The following is a 14,735-nucleotide window of genomic DNA, read 5'->3' as shown; positions in this document are numbered from 1 at the left end:
TTCAAATCATTAGGGCAAATATACCACTTTATTTTCCTTTGTTCATATTTTCAGCAGAGAATTGGACATAACACTTGAACCCGTCCTAAAATATCTAACTGTTCTATGCATAATGTAATTAGCTTTCCTAATAACCTAGGCCCGTTTTACAGGTAAAGGCATATTAATTGAAGGAAGTCATGAGTAAATCAAGCACTTGTTGTATCCGTTGTACTTTTGCCATTAAACACATAATTTTTAAAAACCAAATATGGAAATGACTGCGGAAGTGTTGTAACCCAGAGAAACAAAATTTTTCTTGGATTCAGGTGTATTGCTCACTGCCCCACCTGAAATGTGAATTACAAACATTCTAGTAGGTATGATTTGAGGATTTCGGTTCCATTCAATATTATTTTTAAAAAGAGGCAACCATCACTTGGGACTGCAAACGTTGCAAAGAGGGCATGTGAACAGCAACACAGACTGGAGGTTTTGTGTTAAATTCTTGTATGACACAGTGTGAACTCAGGAGCGTGCAGAGGGTCCTTGTACGTACATGATGAGCAGATCAAGACAAGACTTAATGCTGCATCTTCACCTGTGTCTTTACCAATAAATGTAAAATTGAATGTCCCCACGGTGCACACGGACTGCATCCTATGGGAACACATGGAAAAAACCAGTCCTCAGCTCTCCTGGCCGAATGCTGACAATGTCTGTTACACTCACCCTCCTACTTGAGTAAGACATGTACAAATGAGTTAAAGGTGTCTGTTTGTTTCTGTAACTGTATAGCTCTGTGTATCCTCCTCCTTTTTCTCTTTTCTTAAGACTTTTATAAAAATATCAAGAGAGCATTCTTATTATATGGTTCCCCTTTTCACTTCAAAAATAAGAATATCCATCAGAGCTGGAGAAATACAAATTCAAGGAGGTTGAGGAAAGCCTCCATGGGCCCCTTCTGTTGACTTTTGCTATTTTTGTAAAGCACGGAAGTTTTCCCACCTTCCCCATGACCACGGGGTCAGGTGTGAGAGGTCAGGTGTGGCACCCTCCATGGCCTGCTGCTGTTTCCCATGCTTACCTGCAGAAGTAACCCATCTGATCAGATTGGCACCTGGTTTGTGGAGATAATGAGACTAGGAGAATTCTTACACATTTTCTCTATTTCCTTGCTTTGGGAGTCCAGAGGGCAGTTTCCAGAAAAAAAAAAAAAAAAGGGAAAGAAAATTTAAGAACTGATTTGAAGGTGGGTTTGGGGAATCTAGTTTAAAGAAGGATTAAGTGGAAGGCTTTGATCACTGTGGTATACTAGCCCATCCTAAATTATTTATGAAGTGAAATGTCTCTGAATCCTACACTTGGCTGCATAGCCTGAACCAAAATTACTTGAAATAATATAAACTACATTTATGATCCAACTGAATTCTGAAATAACAGTTGCTCAAAGCCTGTGTATTCATCAGGAAATCAAATTATTTCTTAAATGTTCTAATTATATGCCAAAATCCTCCATCAAGTTTCCTTTTTATATCCCTAATGACTCAAATAATTGAATATCCTCTTTACTATGTTTATTTTCTTTTAGTTTTCAGACACTTGCTTTTGTCTCTAGTATGGCAAGTATTTTAAAAATTAAATTCCAGACACCTCGTACAAAAAATTTAGACACTGAATTATGTTACCGTCCCCTAGATAGGATTTTAGTTTACTTCTGGAAAGTAGGGAAGGTAGGTGCACATCACCTTAATCGAGTCTGGGATTGAATTGATCCAAATATGAGCTTTAATCTCAATAAAACTGGTTTATTCCCTGGTAGGTGGGGTGCTGGCCAGATCCCTCCCCTTTCCTGAACTGCAATTTTTAATATCCTGGCCCCAGAAAGCTGCCTGAATTCTGCTCACCTTCTCAATCACTGATGCTTTGTCTTTGCACTTCCCGCCTAATAAGATCCTCCTTTCCCCTCTTGCTCAACACCAATAGTGAACCCTGTGAACCCTGATGTCCATGTGGGTTCCTCAATTACAGCAGCTGAGACCCTGAGGCTGCATTGTCTTAAGTGAGTAAATTACACCACCTCTCTGTGCTCAATTCCCAGCCTATAAAACAGGCATCAGAATCATACCCACCTCATAGGAAGCTCTTGAGAATAATGCATAAAAGTACATAGTGCAGTGTTCAGCACGTAATAAGGGTTTAAAATTTCTCCTTACACACACACACACACACACACATGCACACATCACCTATTGAAATGGAAAGTCAGTAACTTCCCGAACATGTGATTATGACATTAACAAAACATATTTACGCTCCTATGGGTGAGAGTTTCAGGAATAAGTCTGCCCTGGCTTCATTGTCAAAATATCATCCGTCAGTCACGTACATCTCAGCACCAGAGAAATGAAGACGCAAGAAAGAGGCTCCATGTTATAGTTCTGTGTACCCCACCAAGTCTTTCTAGAAAATAAACTCAAGACTGGACAGAAAATACTACTGTCTACTATTATTTTATACTAGAATCTAAAAGACATAGTTAAGGTTTTTAAATCGCAAATTCTATAGAAATTCTCATTATGTTGTTGTGTTAGAGCAACATGGCCTTCTCTATCTCCTGGACACACAATTAAATATTAATCTTCCAAGCAAATGATGTGGTAACTGTATGGGAAAGAGTGGGAATATAAGATATATTCGGCATGCTGATACTTGTTAAAGTAGTACCTTTTGCTTCATTGAAATATACATGGAAGATTTACATTCCAAGACAATAAGAAAAAAAAGACAAAGGATTTTTTAAAAAAAAAAAAATACACATTTATAATGTTTAAAATGCACCTTGTTTTTGATTCATTGATTTTTATTCTTTAAAACACGGCTTTTTTATTTTCAGAGATGACATGTGCATGATTCAGCCACACTAAAGATCAGTACGATTTGTTGCCGGCTGTATCATCAATTCTGTTTTAATCTTCCCGGGGTACTGAAGGAAAACATGCTGAGCTGTAGATTTCCTCTGCTGTGGCAGGAGAAATTTACTAACCCATGCTGCTGCTCTTCTGGAGGTTTTCAGACGCCCCTTTCCCCCTAGTGCACCCCTCTGCCGCTGGGGAGACGCGGCCAGGTGTCTAGGAACTGCCGCGTGTCACAGTGTGTGCTCCATTGATTAACCATGAAGACAGTAATGGAACTGCCATTGATCCCTGAAATGGCTCCTCGGAAATCCTTTAGGACGTCCACAGGGTCACTACTCATGTTCCCTTGTGAGGATAATCTTCAAGCTCTCTGACTGCTTGCTCACTGCCACCTGCAATAAACTGCTTACCTTTCCACTACCAGCTCAACAAATGCCTGCCGGAGTGGGGTGGGTGGGAAATAGATAAAGAAGCTCCCAACTTCACAGCTGCAGGAGGGTCGTCTGCACCACGGACTTGGAGAATTTTCAGTCTAGATAATGACTCTCCTGCATTTCAGGAAGCACAGTGATTCTGTCTCTCAATGTGAATTTCCAGATTTAAAAGTAAAATGCTGGCTACATTTGCACACCCCTTTTAACTTTTCAAAGCACTTTCCTATTTCCTTTGCTGGCTTATTTCTTATTTTACTTAGGGACAATTTCTAAAAATGAGGGAAACCATGGCAAAATCATGACTAAGAAATATTAAATGGCTTTGTGAGAATCACTAAAGGCAGGACTCTAAGTCAGACCTCCCACCTGTATATAATCACTCCAACTATAATAATGAGTCCTAGTAAGATATATCTATTCCCAGTATGGGCATATATGTGCTACGCATGGTATGGGGATAGATAAAACACACATGCACACACACATATTAGTTGGGAATATAACTGTCAAACATACACATGTACTAGTGTGGAAATATGTGTCATATAAATTGACATATAGACATATACACAAGCATGGAAATACATGTCTTACAGATACACATACAAATATATATGTATATATCTGGTGTATATACACACGCATACATACATATACACCCATATGTACTGGTAAGGGAATATATAGATAAATCCTTGTAAGGGATGTGTCTATACACCATTTCCAAATCAAGTCTTCTCCTGGGTCCTAAAGCAAACTAGCAATGCACCGCCTCTGCTCATCAGCTCAGGAGGCTTCATGTTCGCCAGCTCCTATGCTTTCTTTAAGACAAAGGATTTAAGAGCCTGCCCTTCTTTGTCATTTTCCAGCAGAGCTGAAATGTAAATCTCCAGCCTCGCAAGAGACCCTCCAGTACACTTAGACCTCCACCCTGATTCAGACACCAAATAAGCCTGAGATAATCATCTGTGATCTTTAAAAGCTGCACAGGCCCTGCATCTGAGCAGGTGCCTGGTGACCAGAAGTCAGGCTCAGCCCATCCACCCAGTGGTGGCTGCGTCCCCCCTGTGGCTCCCAGGGTCAGTGCGTCCGGCCAGGATGAGGCACCTACTGCTCACCACTGGGGACCGAGGGAAAAGGCACCCGGGAACAGAGAGGTTCTGGCTGTAAATACACAAGTAGACAAGGGGGAAAATTACCTAAGAGAGTTACCTACAGAAACTACAGAGAAGAAACATGGATGCTAAGAGGATACTGGGTAAAAAAGAGCAAAATTGTGCCAGATTAACGGGGAAAGCTTCCTCAGAGAGCACAAGATTTTTTTCTAGCAAGCAATGTGAACCACCCTGCTCAGCTACTTCTAAGAGCAATGAGAAAAACATAAACAATTAAACTAAAACAATTTTATTTCAAAATTCCTTCCGTAAGCATAATCACAGGCTTAAAAGTACTTCTCCCTGATAATACTTGAAATGCATATTTGCAAAACAAAAAAGGATAGAGATGACGTCTACTCTGCATATTTTATAATAAAGATTATTTACTTAAAGAAGTAATTTCTAGAAAAAACAAAAATAAATGAATAAAGTGTAAAACTTCAAGTCATTTTTTTCTTGAAAATTACTTGTAATATAATTTCAGTTTTTATCAAACTTTGAAGACATTCTATACCCTCACTATTAAAGTGCTTTTTCTAATGACACCAGTTTTAAATACTTTGTGGTAACGATTTATATAATTTGAAGTGGTTATTTTCCATACTTCATTACTTTTCCCCAAACGATCATTGATTCAGTAATTACTTGATATTTTAAAGCCTGAAGACATATTGTCCTTGAAAATGTTTTAAATGTCTTGTTCTAAGCAAAAATAAATTACATGAACTTAGAGATGATTTATTTTTTCAACAAAGATAAAGATCTTTTTATTTTATCTTAATTGACTGTTTAGCCACATATCTTATCAAAGAAATCAACAGATAGCTAGTTAACAGACCATAAAGTCAGGCATTTCTCCAAATAGTGTGTGCCAATATTATTGTGTTTTATTAGGATGACCCAGGATTCACTGTAGACAGCATTTTATTAACTGATTTCCCTCTGGCTTCTCTCCCAGGACTCTGATGTGTGACTTTTGTCTCTACAAAGCGGGCTGACATTTAAATGTGAACCGTTTGATTAATTTTGAGCATTCAATTAGTCTGTGTTATTGTCACTTATTTATATTTCAGTCTTGTCCTGTAGACATGCTTAAGAATTTAATCCAGCTATTGTTTATTGCACTATGCATTTTTTACATAAACTAAAGAGTATGCAAAGAAATTTAGTGAGCGTTATATGAGATATACGTCTTCTTCTCTGGATAATCTGAAATTGTAGGTAGAGCAGGTGGGGAAAATAAATTTTATGCAGAGAATTGTGCATAAGTATAGTAGGAATTAACGTACGTTTGTTGATCATCAAGATCCTGTGGTTTTAGAATTAATGAAAATAACTGGGACTTTTCTTATGAAACATTCGTTAAAGCGGTATGTTATCTTCAGTAATATACATCTCCCTGCAATTACTCTAAACACCAGCACTAGGAATTTTCTTACCCTTCTGAAGGATAGATTCATAAATCTATTCAAATTGTTTTATAATGGAATATAACATTATAGAAAGTGCTGCTTAATCATTTTTTTTTTTTTTTTTCAGCACGCAGGCCTCTCGCTGTTGTGGCCTCTCCCATTGTGGAGCACAGGCTCCGGACGCACAGGCTCAGCAGCCATGGCTCACGGGCCCAGCCGCTCCACGGCATGTTGGATCTTCCCGGACTGGGGCACGAACCCGTGTCCCCTGCATCGGCAGGCAGACTCTCAACCACTGCACCACCAGGGAAGCCCGCTTCTTAACCATTTTTAAAGCAAATCCATAACTTCTAAGAGATCTTCCCAAGAATATAATAAAAAAGCTCACCGCAAGAGAACAAACACAGGATTATTGGGGTGAAAGTATTATTAAATATGGGATCATGAGAGTTATCAAGTGAATTTAATAAAATATTTTGACTGTATTCTCAGTCAAAATTAATGATAATATATGTATTAATTATATTTTTTAGTGTATCCCACTTTATAATGTCCTTTCTCATCATTTTGCAAGATGAGGTACCATCATACCATCAGTTACACATGCATGTGTGTATACATACACAAATATACACACAATTCACCTAAAGAATATGTGAGTATATATATATACCTACTTTCTGCCATATTTTCATTCCTTCACCACTTATTTTACATGTTACATATTAGTGACTTATTTTAATACCGTGTAGCATCAGTTAATGTCCATGTGTGCACTGTGCATGTGCAGCCTCAGGAGAGGAGAGAGGGGGAGTGAGGGGCCCTGTATTTGTGCAGTGGGCTCTGGGTTTCATCTCTCCGGGTCCTTCTTCACTTTCAACAGCAGGATTGGAGATTTAAGGCATGACTTTGGTGGGAAGAGACTGCCAGACAGGAGAGAAAGTCAAATTGTTGAGTGTTTATCGCGGACCAATAGAATTAAGGGTAATTTTAATTTTCTTTGTCATTCCAAACGTCCCTCAATTCACATGAATTCTTTGCACAATCGAAAGGAAAACAGACACTTTACAAAGTAACTCCAATGGCAATATTGGCAGAAGCCAGGCCCATTGCGAAGACTAGCACACACCAGTGACGGGTGAGGTCCCCCCAGACAGCAGGTCTGGATTTTAAGCCACTGCCTTTCACATTTTTGCCTAAGTTTGAAGGACTATTAAGATCAAGGAAAACATTTGAATGCAACTTTCTCTTTTTTATTCCAAATGACCTATTCTTTTCTATGTTTTAAATGATCATCTCCTTCATTTAAATGACTTGCTAGAAACATGTCCCCTAATGAAACCTCATTATGCTTTTTCATAACTTGTGACTTGAGTGAGTTCAGCACTGGGCTCAGAAAGATATTAATTTAAAAGGAAAAAGAAGATCAGATGTAATGAGCTGTGAAAAGACTGTACGTCTGGAAAGAATAACACTGAAAGACACTTAATATAAGGCCAATTATTTGACTGGCACTTGGATCTTGCCATTTGCAATAACTTCAACAGAAGAAAATTTCAACATAGAGATTTTCTCTACAATATATACAGCCTACAGCACGACACAGGATAATGATCTTCAGCTAGGATATCTCCAAGCACACACATATACTTTAAATATAAATATACTAAACTCCTGATTCAAAAGACATGTTGACAGAATGGATTTATTAAAAAAACAGGATCCAATTATATGCTATCTGCAAGAGACTCACTTTAGATGTAAGAATAGACTTATTTTGAAAGCGAAAAAATGGAAAAAGATATTCTATGTAAACATTAATGAAAGAGATCAGAGGTGGCTATACTAATACCAGACAAAATAGACTTTGATCAAAACTGTTACAAAAAATGAAGAAGAAAATGACATAATGATAAAAGCGTCAATTAAACAAAAGAAATAACAGTTACAAACATATATGCAACAAACGTTAGATTTCCAAAATATGTGAAGCACACATTGACAGAACTGAAAGGAGAAATAGACAGGTCTACAATAACTATAGGAGATACTTATATTATACTCAACTTTCAATAATGGTAAAACAACCAGACAGATGATCAATAAGGAACTGAGACCTCGAACACTATAGACCACTTGGACTTAATAGACATTACAGAGCCCTCTACCTAACAAAAGCAGAATACACATTTTTCACAAGTGTACATGGAACATTCTCCCAGATAGGTTAGATATATTAGGCCACAAAAGAAGTTTTGATAAATTTTCAAGGTTTCAAATCATATAATGAATATTTCTAATCACAATGGAATAAAACTAGAAATCAACAGAAGAAGAAAAATTTTTAAATATGTGGAAATTAGACAACACACTCTTAAAAAAAGGGGCAAAGAATAAATCTAAAGAGAAATTAGAAAATATCTTGAGACAAAGAAAAATACAAACATAATATACCAAAATGTATGGAATACAGTGAAAGCAGGGCAAAGATGGAAGTTTTCAGCTGTCTTCAAATATTCAAAAACAAGAAAGATCTCAAATCAGCAACTTAACTTTATGCCTTAAGAAACTGGAGAAAGAAGAAAAAACTATACCCAAAGCTGGTAGAAGGAAGGAAATAATAAAGATTAGAGTAGAGATAAATGAAACAGAATAGAGAATAGTAGAGAAAAATCAATGAAACCAAGAGTTGGTTCCTGAAAAAGGTCAACAAACTTGACAAATCTTTAGTTAGCTAGATTAAGAAAAATGAGAAGACTCAGATAACTATGGTTAAAAATGAAAGAATAGACATTGCTACAGATATTCCAGAAATAAAAAGAATGTTTTAGAAGTACTATGAAAAATTGTATGCCAATAAGTTATATAATCTAGATGAAATAAAATTATTATAAACACAAAACTTACTAAGACTGAATCATGAAGAAACAAAATCTGCATAAACCTATAAAGAGTGAGGATATTGAATCAGTAATTAAAAACTTCCCAACAAAGAAAATCCTAGGACCAGATAGCTTCACTGGTGAATTCTACCAAACATTTAAAGAAGAATTAAAACCAATCTTCCACAAATGCTTCCAAAATATTGAAGAGGAAGGAACATTTCCTGACTCATTCTGTGAAGATAGAATTCCCCAGATACCAAATCAAAGACATTACAAGAAAAAAAAATACAGACCAATATCCCTTATGAATATTGATGAAAAATTCTCAACAAAATACTAGCAAACTGATTTCAACAATATATTAACAGGATTATACACCATGACTAAGTGGGATTTACTCCTGGAATACAAGGATGGTTAACACATTAAAATAAATCAATATAATACACCACATTAACAGAACAAGGGAAACACACACACGTATGAAAATCTCAATTGATGCAGAAAAATAGTTTGACAACATTCAACGGCTTTCATGATAAAATTGCTCAACAACCTAGGAACAGGAGGAAACTATCTCAACATAATAAAGATCATATATGGAAAACTCAGAGCAAACATTGTACTCAAAGGTGAAAGACAGAAATCTTTTCCTCTAAGATCAGGCAGAAGAGGAGAAGGCCCGCTTCTGCCACTTCAAAGTCAGGAAACAAGGGATAGGAGAGACACAAGGGCTATTTGTTAAAATGGAATGTGGGGTGCCATTGGATTCAGGGGACATTTCAAGAGGAACAGCTCCTTCATAAGGTGATGCATTAGAGTAAGCCAGGGATGCAGTAGATGCTCCAATTCTTATCCTTCTCAGGCCCTCGCCATCACCCAAAACCCTATTTTACATGAAACATGTTTCCAGCAACTCTCCCTTATGCTGTATGTGAAACTGATTTTCTGAATGAAAACACACTTTTTTTCCATTTATTTACCTTAAGTTTTTGTCGAAAACTTACAACATATGATTCTGTCATCCTGTTTATCAACTACCCATTTCACCTTTATGGCACTGAGTCTGAAAATAAATGAAATCAGAGGTATTAAAGAGAAAAAAAGTGTAGCCCAGCAACATCTCCTTGAAAGAAAATAAACCCACTTACCAAGATGGGGAACGAAAGTGCTTCTAGGAGAGCCAATGGGATGGTTGGCAAAATGGGCAAAACGTTTTGAGTTTTAGCATCATCAACTATGCAGTCTGGTGTGTGCTTGCCAAATCACCACCCCTAAGTTATTTTACAAGGAATTCTGCTAGTAAGTGACCCACCGTCCACGGAAGCCCCAGGGATGTGTCTGCCCTGTGTTCTCCAGTGAGTCTCCTGCTCCAGTCATCTATAGTCAGTTACATTGGCACTTGCCCAATTGTTTTTCCTTCTAAATGCCATGCTATGCTTCAACGCTTAAAGCAATCTCTCCAATATTGCTTACATTTAAATATTTGTTTATCTGACAGAGATTCAAACAGATGCAGTCCTCTCTCTGAATATGCAAAACCCTCAGGAGCTCAGATTTGAAAGAAAGCAACTCAAATCAGTTTCTTTAGTATGAGTCATATGCGTATGTGTCACACACCACCCATGCACGAACTCACACGTGTGCACACACACATATACATGAAACTAAGTGCACAAGCAAAGTAGTAGCTTTTCTTTTTGTACCACAGAGCAGGTCTGTGCAGGTAATTTCCCTAACTGTTAATTATCATAATAATTACTCACCTGGGCAAGTCTGGAGGTGATGGACAACCCATAGTTATATTGTACTGTGTAGACAGGGGAAGTGTGAAGGGATTAATTACACTGTGTTAGGCTGGCAATGACATCTTTGTGTGGTTGGAGCTGGGTTGGTGGAGTTGGAGTTTTGCATTTCACTTGTAGTCTTAAGACTTTCTAAAGGTGGATTATCAAGAGAGTGGAGATCTCGCCCAAACCCTACCAGAAGCAGACAAGTCTGTAATGGGTCCCAAATTGCTCATTTATCAGCTGAAACAATAAATTTTGAGGGTGTTGATTTTGCATATTCACCCCAATTTAGTTAAATTTTTTTAAATATTCAAATACAGTTTTTATGGTTTATGGCTTTTTCTTTTGCTGAGTTATTGTCTTAACTTCTCTTTGCATTTTTTATAAGAATTTCAGTCCTTGCAGACAGGAATGGACTATCTCATCAGGGAGGGAACTAAAGACTCGATGCCTTAACTTCTTAACTACCCTGAAAATATGCTGATACTTTTTCACAGCAGCTTTTTGTTTCAAAGCAAATAGAACCATGTATGCCTTTCAAATATCCTGAAAGCATTCAGTGACTCACGCAGGACAAAGAGAGATATAACCAGATGGAAAAAAATACGTGAGAAAATATTATGCCTATTGGCCACTCTATTTAAAGATAAAGTGTGGATTAACTAATGATGAAAATGAAAATTCCTGAGACTTCCATTGATTTAAAATAGCCAAACAGACCGTCTCCTCTATAACTCCCAGAGACTGAGAAATTTCTTTATAATGCTTTTTAAAATTCTTCTCACTTAAAAATAGTCTAGGACATCAATGTCCCATACAGAGCTAGTTTTCAAAAAATTATGAAGCATGCAAAATGCCCTGCATGTCCCCTGCCAACATCCTTTTCCTCTTTGGGCATCCCTGTCAGGGTTCCCATTTACTTATGGTTACTAGATCCCATAAGGAGGGCTGGGAGGGAACTAGAATCAACAGGGGTCAGAGTAAATAACTACTTCCTCCCTGGAAATATACGTCAGCAGACATACTCTCTGTGATTCTGAACGTTTGCTAATAGTGTGAATGGTGGCTAGTAATTTTGCCACTTGTCTCATCATTTTCAAAACTTCCAAAGCCCTAATCATAGCGTGGAGGAGCGATGGTCTTGTGTGCAGTTATGTTGGACTGTGCTGGGCTCAGCTCTGAACTGCAGTATATGTGGTACATGGTCATTCTTTGAGACCATCTTCTGCTTTGGTGCCTCTTGACATCAAGCGTAATTGAGTAGATAAATCATCCACAATTCTCTATGAAGAGTCACGGCACCTTTTATCTTTCTGTGGAAGTTGCTGGAAAAAGTCTGAAAAATGTGTGCTCGCCTTGGCTACAGTTCACAGATATTTTGTCTCCAATTCTTTTGACAACGTGCAGAGATTTTGTTTTCAACTCATGCTGATGCAAAGAGAATCTGAGGATCTCTCTTCTTTTCTTCAGCTCTCAGTTTAATTTGTGATCATCTTTACCTCCATCCTTAAAGGTAACTAGAAATCTGTCTTCTGAACAAGTGATGTTTGCTGCTGACATTTGAAAAAGAAAAGCTGTCAAGACAGCCAGGATTTTTTCATATTTAAAATATCCCCTAGGTTACTCTGAACTTGCCTTTCATATTCAATTTTTTTTAACTGCTATGATATTTGAGGTCAATTGAAGATCTTTGTAAAGAGGAGGTGGTGTTTAAGTTGAGGGCTCAACGCAAGTTTTCCCATGGCCATTGTCATCCTGACAGAAGTCACTATTGATTAATATCTTTTATGACAAGATTTTTAGGTATGAGTGGTAATTTTCTTAGCACATTTTTGGAGATCTTAGAGATAGATCCGCTTTGTGAACAAGCGAGCCGAAATTCCTTCTGCCTTCTGCCTATTTTCTGCTCCTATTTTAGCCTCCTGTTGTATGCATATCTATTCATAGTGCTTGGCATTTGAACATCTTTGTGAAATAGGGTAGAATCCCCAAACAAAGCAATAATGAGATCTAAATTAGAATATGCTGAGGTTCAGTCTCAGAGAAATAGGGGGTCAAATATCCATGACCCAAGTCCAAGACTTTCCCTTCCACCTGCTGTCAGGGATTTCCCCTTCATGGTGCCCCATGTGAGCTGGTGGAGAAATGCCCCGGGGACAGCGGGCCTGGGGTCTGGGTAACCTGAACACGCAGCTGGCTGTGGACACCTGCTGAGTCCCGACATAACATGTCTGTCTTATGAGGGCTTGTGCTGGGCACGCCAGCCTTCTGACTTGCTGAGTTGACAGACCCTAGCTGGTGGTGGCAGTTCTGGCTTCATGGTCACTGTGTGTGCCCTCTCTACAGGGTCCAGCAGTATTCCACGAGTTGTTTTGCAAAAGTTGAGTAATTCCTTGCTCTCATGGCATGGCTTTGCTCTAGAAATTTAGGGATTTGCTCTGTGATCTTCCATCAAGTTCTGCCATAACCCCCACAGGACATCTTCCCTCTTTCCACACCATCCTGATGCCATGGGGTCCTGTGGACCAAGAGGAAGGGCTGGTTTCCCCACAGCCTGGACCTGCTTCAGAGCCCCATTAGCTCTGACCCCACTCAGAGGTGATGACAGCCTTTTGAGTCACCCAGCATGTGTGTGTCTGAGGAGTGTTCCCCGGTGTGGAATATGTGGCTTCCAGATTCCAAAGAGAACTTGGCACTTGTTCTCTTCTTTGTGATGCAACGATTCACTCTTTATTTAGATAGGATGTCCCTGTATGCATCTCCCCACCGATGTGATGGGCCCCAGGGCTCTGTGGAGTTCAGTTACCATCTGTGAAGCTTGTGACGCTATCAAGGGTTGTAAGGCATTAGCCACTGCGTGATCATCCAGGCCAATCTGCATGCCATCATCCACAGATTGGCTTGATGTGATGCGAATCCAGGTCCAGATGGCACAGGTCTCTCTGGACTCTATTATGGAAGAGGCAAGGGTGTTACACACCATGAGACAAATTTCACCTTCCATTTGGCTGTTCCATATTCATGGTCTCTGATCCTCTTATCTGATAGGTACGAAAAACAATGTGCTCCCCAGATCAACAGCCGCTGCCGTGTCACAGGAGCCATGAAAACCAGCTCTAGTAAAAATCACGTCTGGTATGGGGAGCAATCGGGATTTTAGTTGGTGGAGGTCTGTCCAGGATCTGTGAGATTTCTGCAGGGGTCAGACTCTTCCTCCATCATTGAGTTCCTTGTCTCAAAACTAGCTCCAGCCTGGAAACTGGGTAAGGGATGGGAACTTTATTGGGGTGACTGATTTTAGCTTCCCATTCATCACCCATCTTGATTTCTTTTATTGGTACAAAGGGAATGGTCCTATGTTGCCCCTGGGAATGCTGTATCCAGTTAACCTGATCCATAACTCTCTGTGGATCAGGCGCTGCTAACCCCCCTGCCCCCGCTCCAGTGCCCCCATAATTATGCTAATCACACCCACCCACTTCTAGCTGGTAAGTACCACCACCTGGCACTGATAGAGAAGGACTTACTTTTGAAATTTTGGCATTTCTTTTCTGTATGTCATATAATTTTTTTCGTCCTCCAGTCCCTCATCTGATGCCTTTCTTTGTGTTTAGTTGATTTTTTATGGTGACATGGTTTGATTCTTCTCTCATTTTATTTTGCGTGTATCACTGGGAAAAAATGTGAATAGAGCAAATCATTTGGTTTCAGCCACCCAGGACAGAGTTAGTCTGAAGCCTATGAATTGTAACATTAAAATGTACTAGAAATGTCCTATGAAGAGGTTAATTATAGTGCTATGTTAACCATATCTGGTGGAGAAATCCACACATGTATTGAGAGTGGGCTCTGACTAATGACATGCCGTCTTCACTCCTTATAAGCCAGCATTTTTAGTTTTGTGCTGTTGTGGCCTCCACTGCCTCTAACTGGGAATTGCTCAGGCTTAAGAAATCTGCTTTTTAGGACAGAGTTCTCCTTCTTCTGTAATTAACTAATTCAGACCCAACTGGGTGTCACATGATAGGGAGTGATTCTTGAGTACCTGAATGTAACTCTAAGCCTTCCACACACCCTTCCTTGGTTCTCAATTCAGAATGGAATTTGTAGCAGCTCCTCTAGCACTGACTAGCTAGACTTGGCTTTAGCCATTGAAAGCG

The sequence above is a fragment of the Orcinus orca genome, chromosome 2 (assembly GCF_937001465.1).
Source record: "Orcinus orca chromosome 2, mOrcOrc1.1, whole genome shotgun sequence".
NCBI lineage: Eukaryota > Metazoa > Chordata > Mammalia > Artiodactyla > Delphinidae > Orcinus > Orcinus orca.
Note: the sequence above shows the minus strand (reverse complement) of the source record.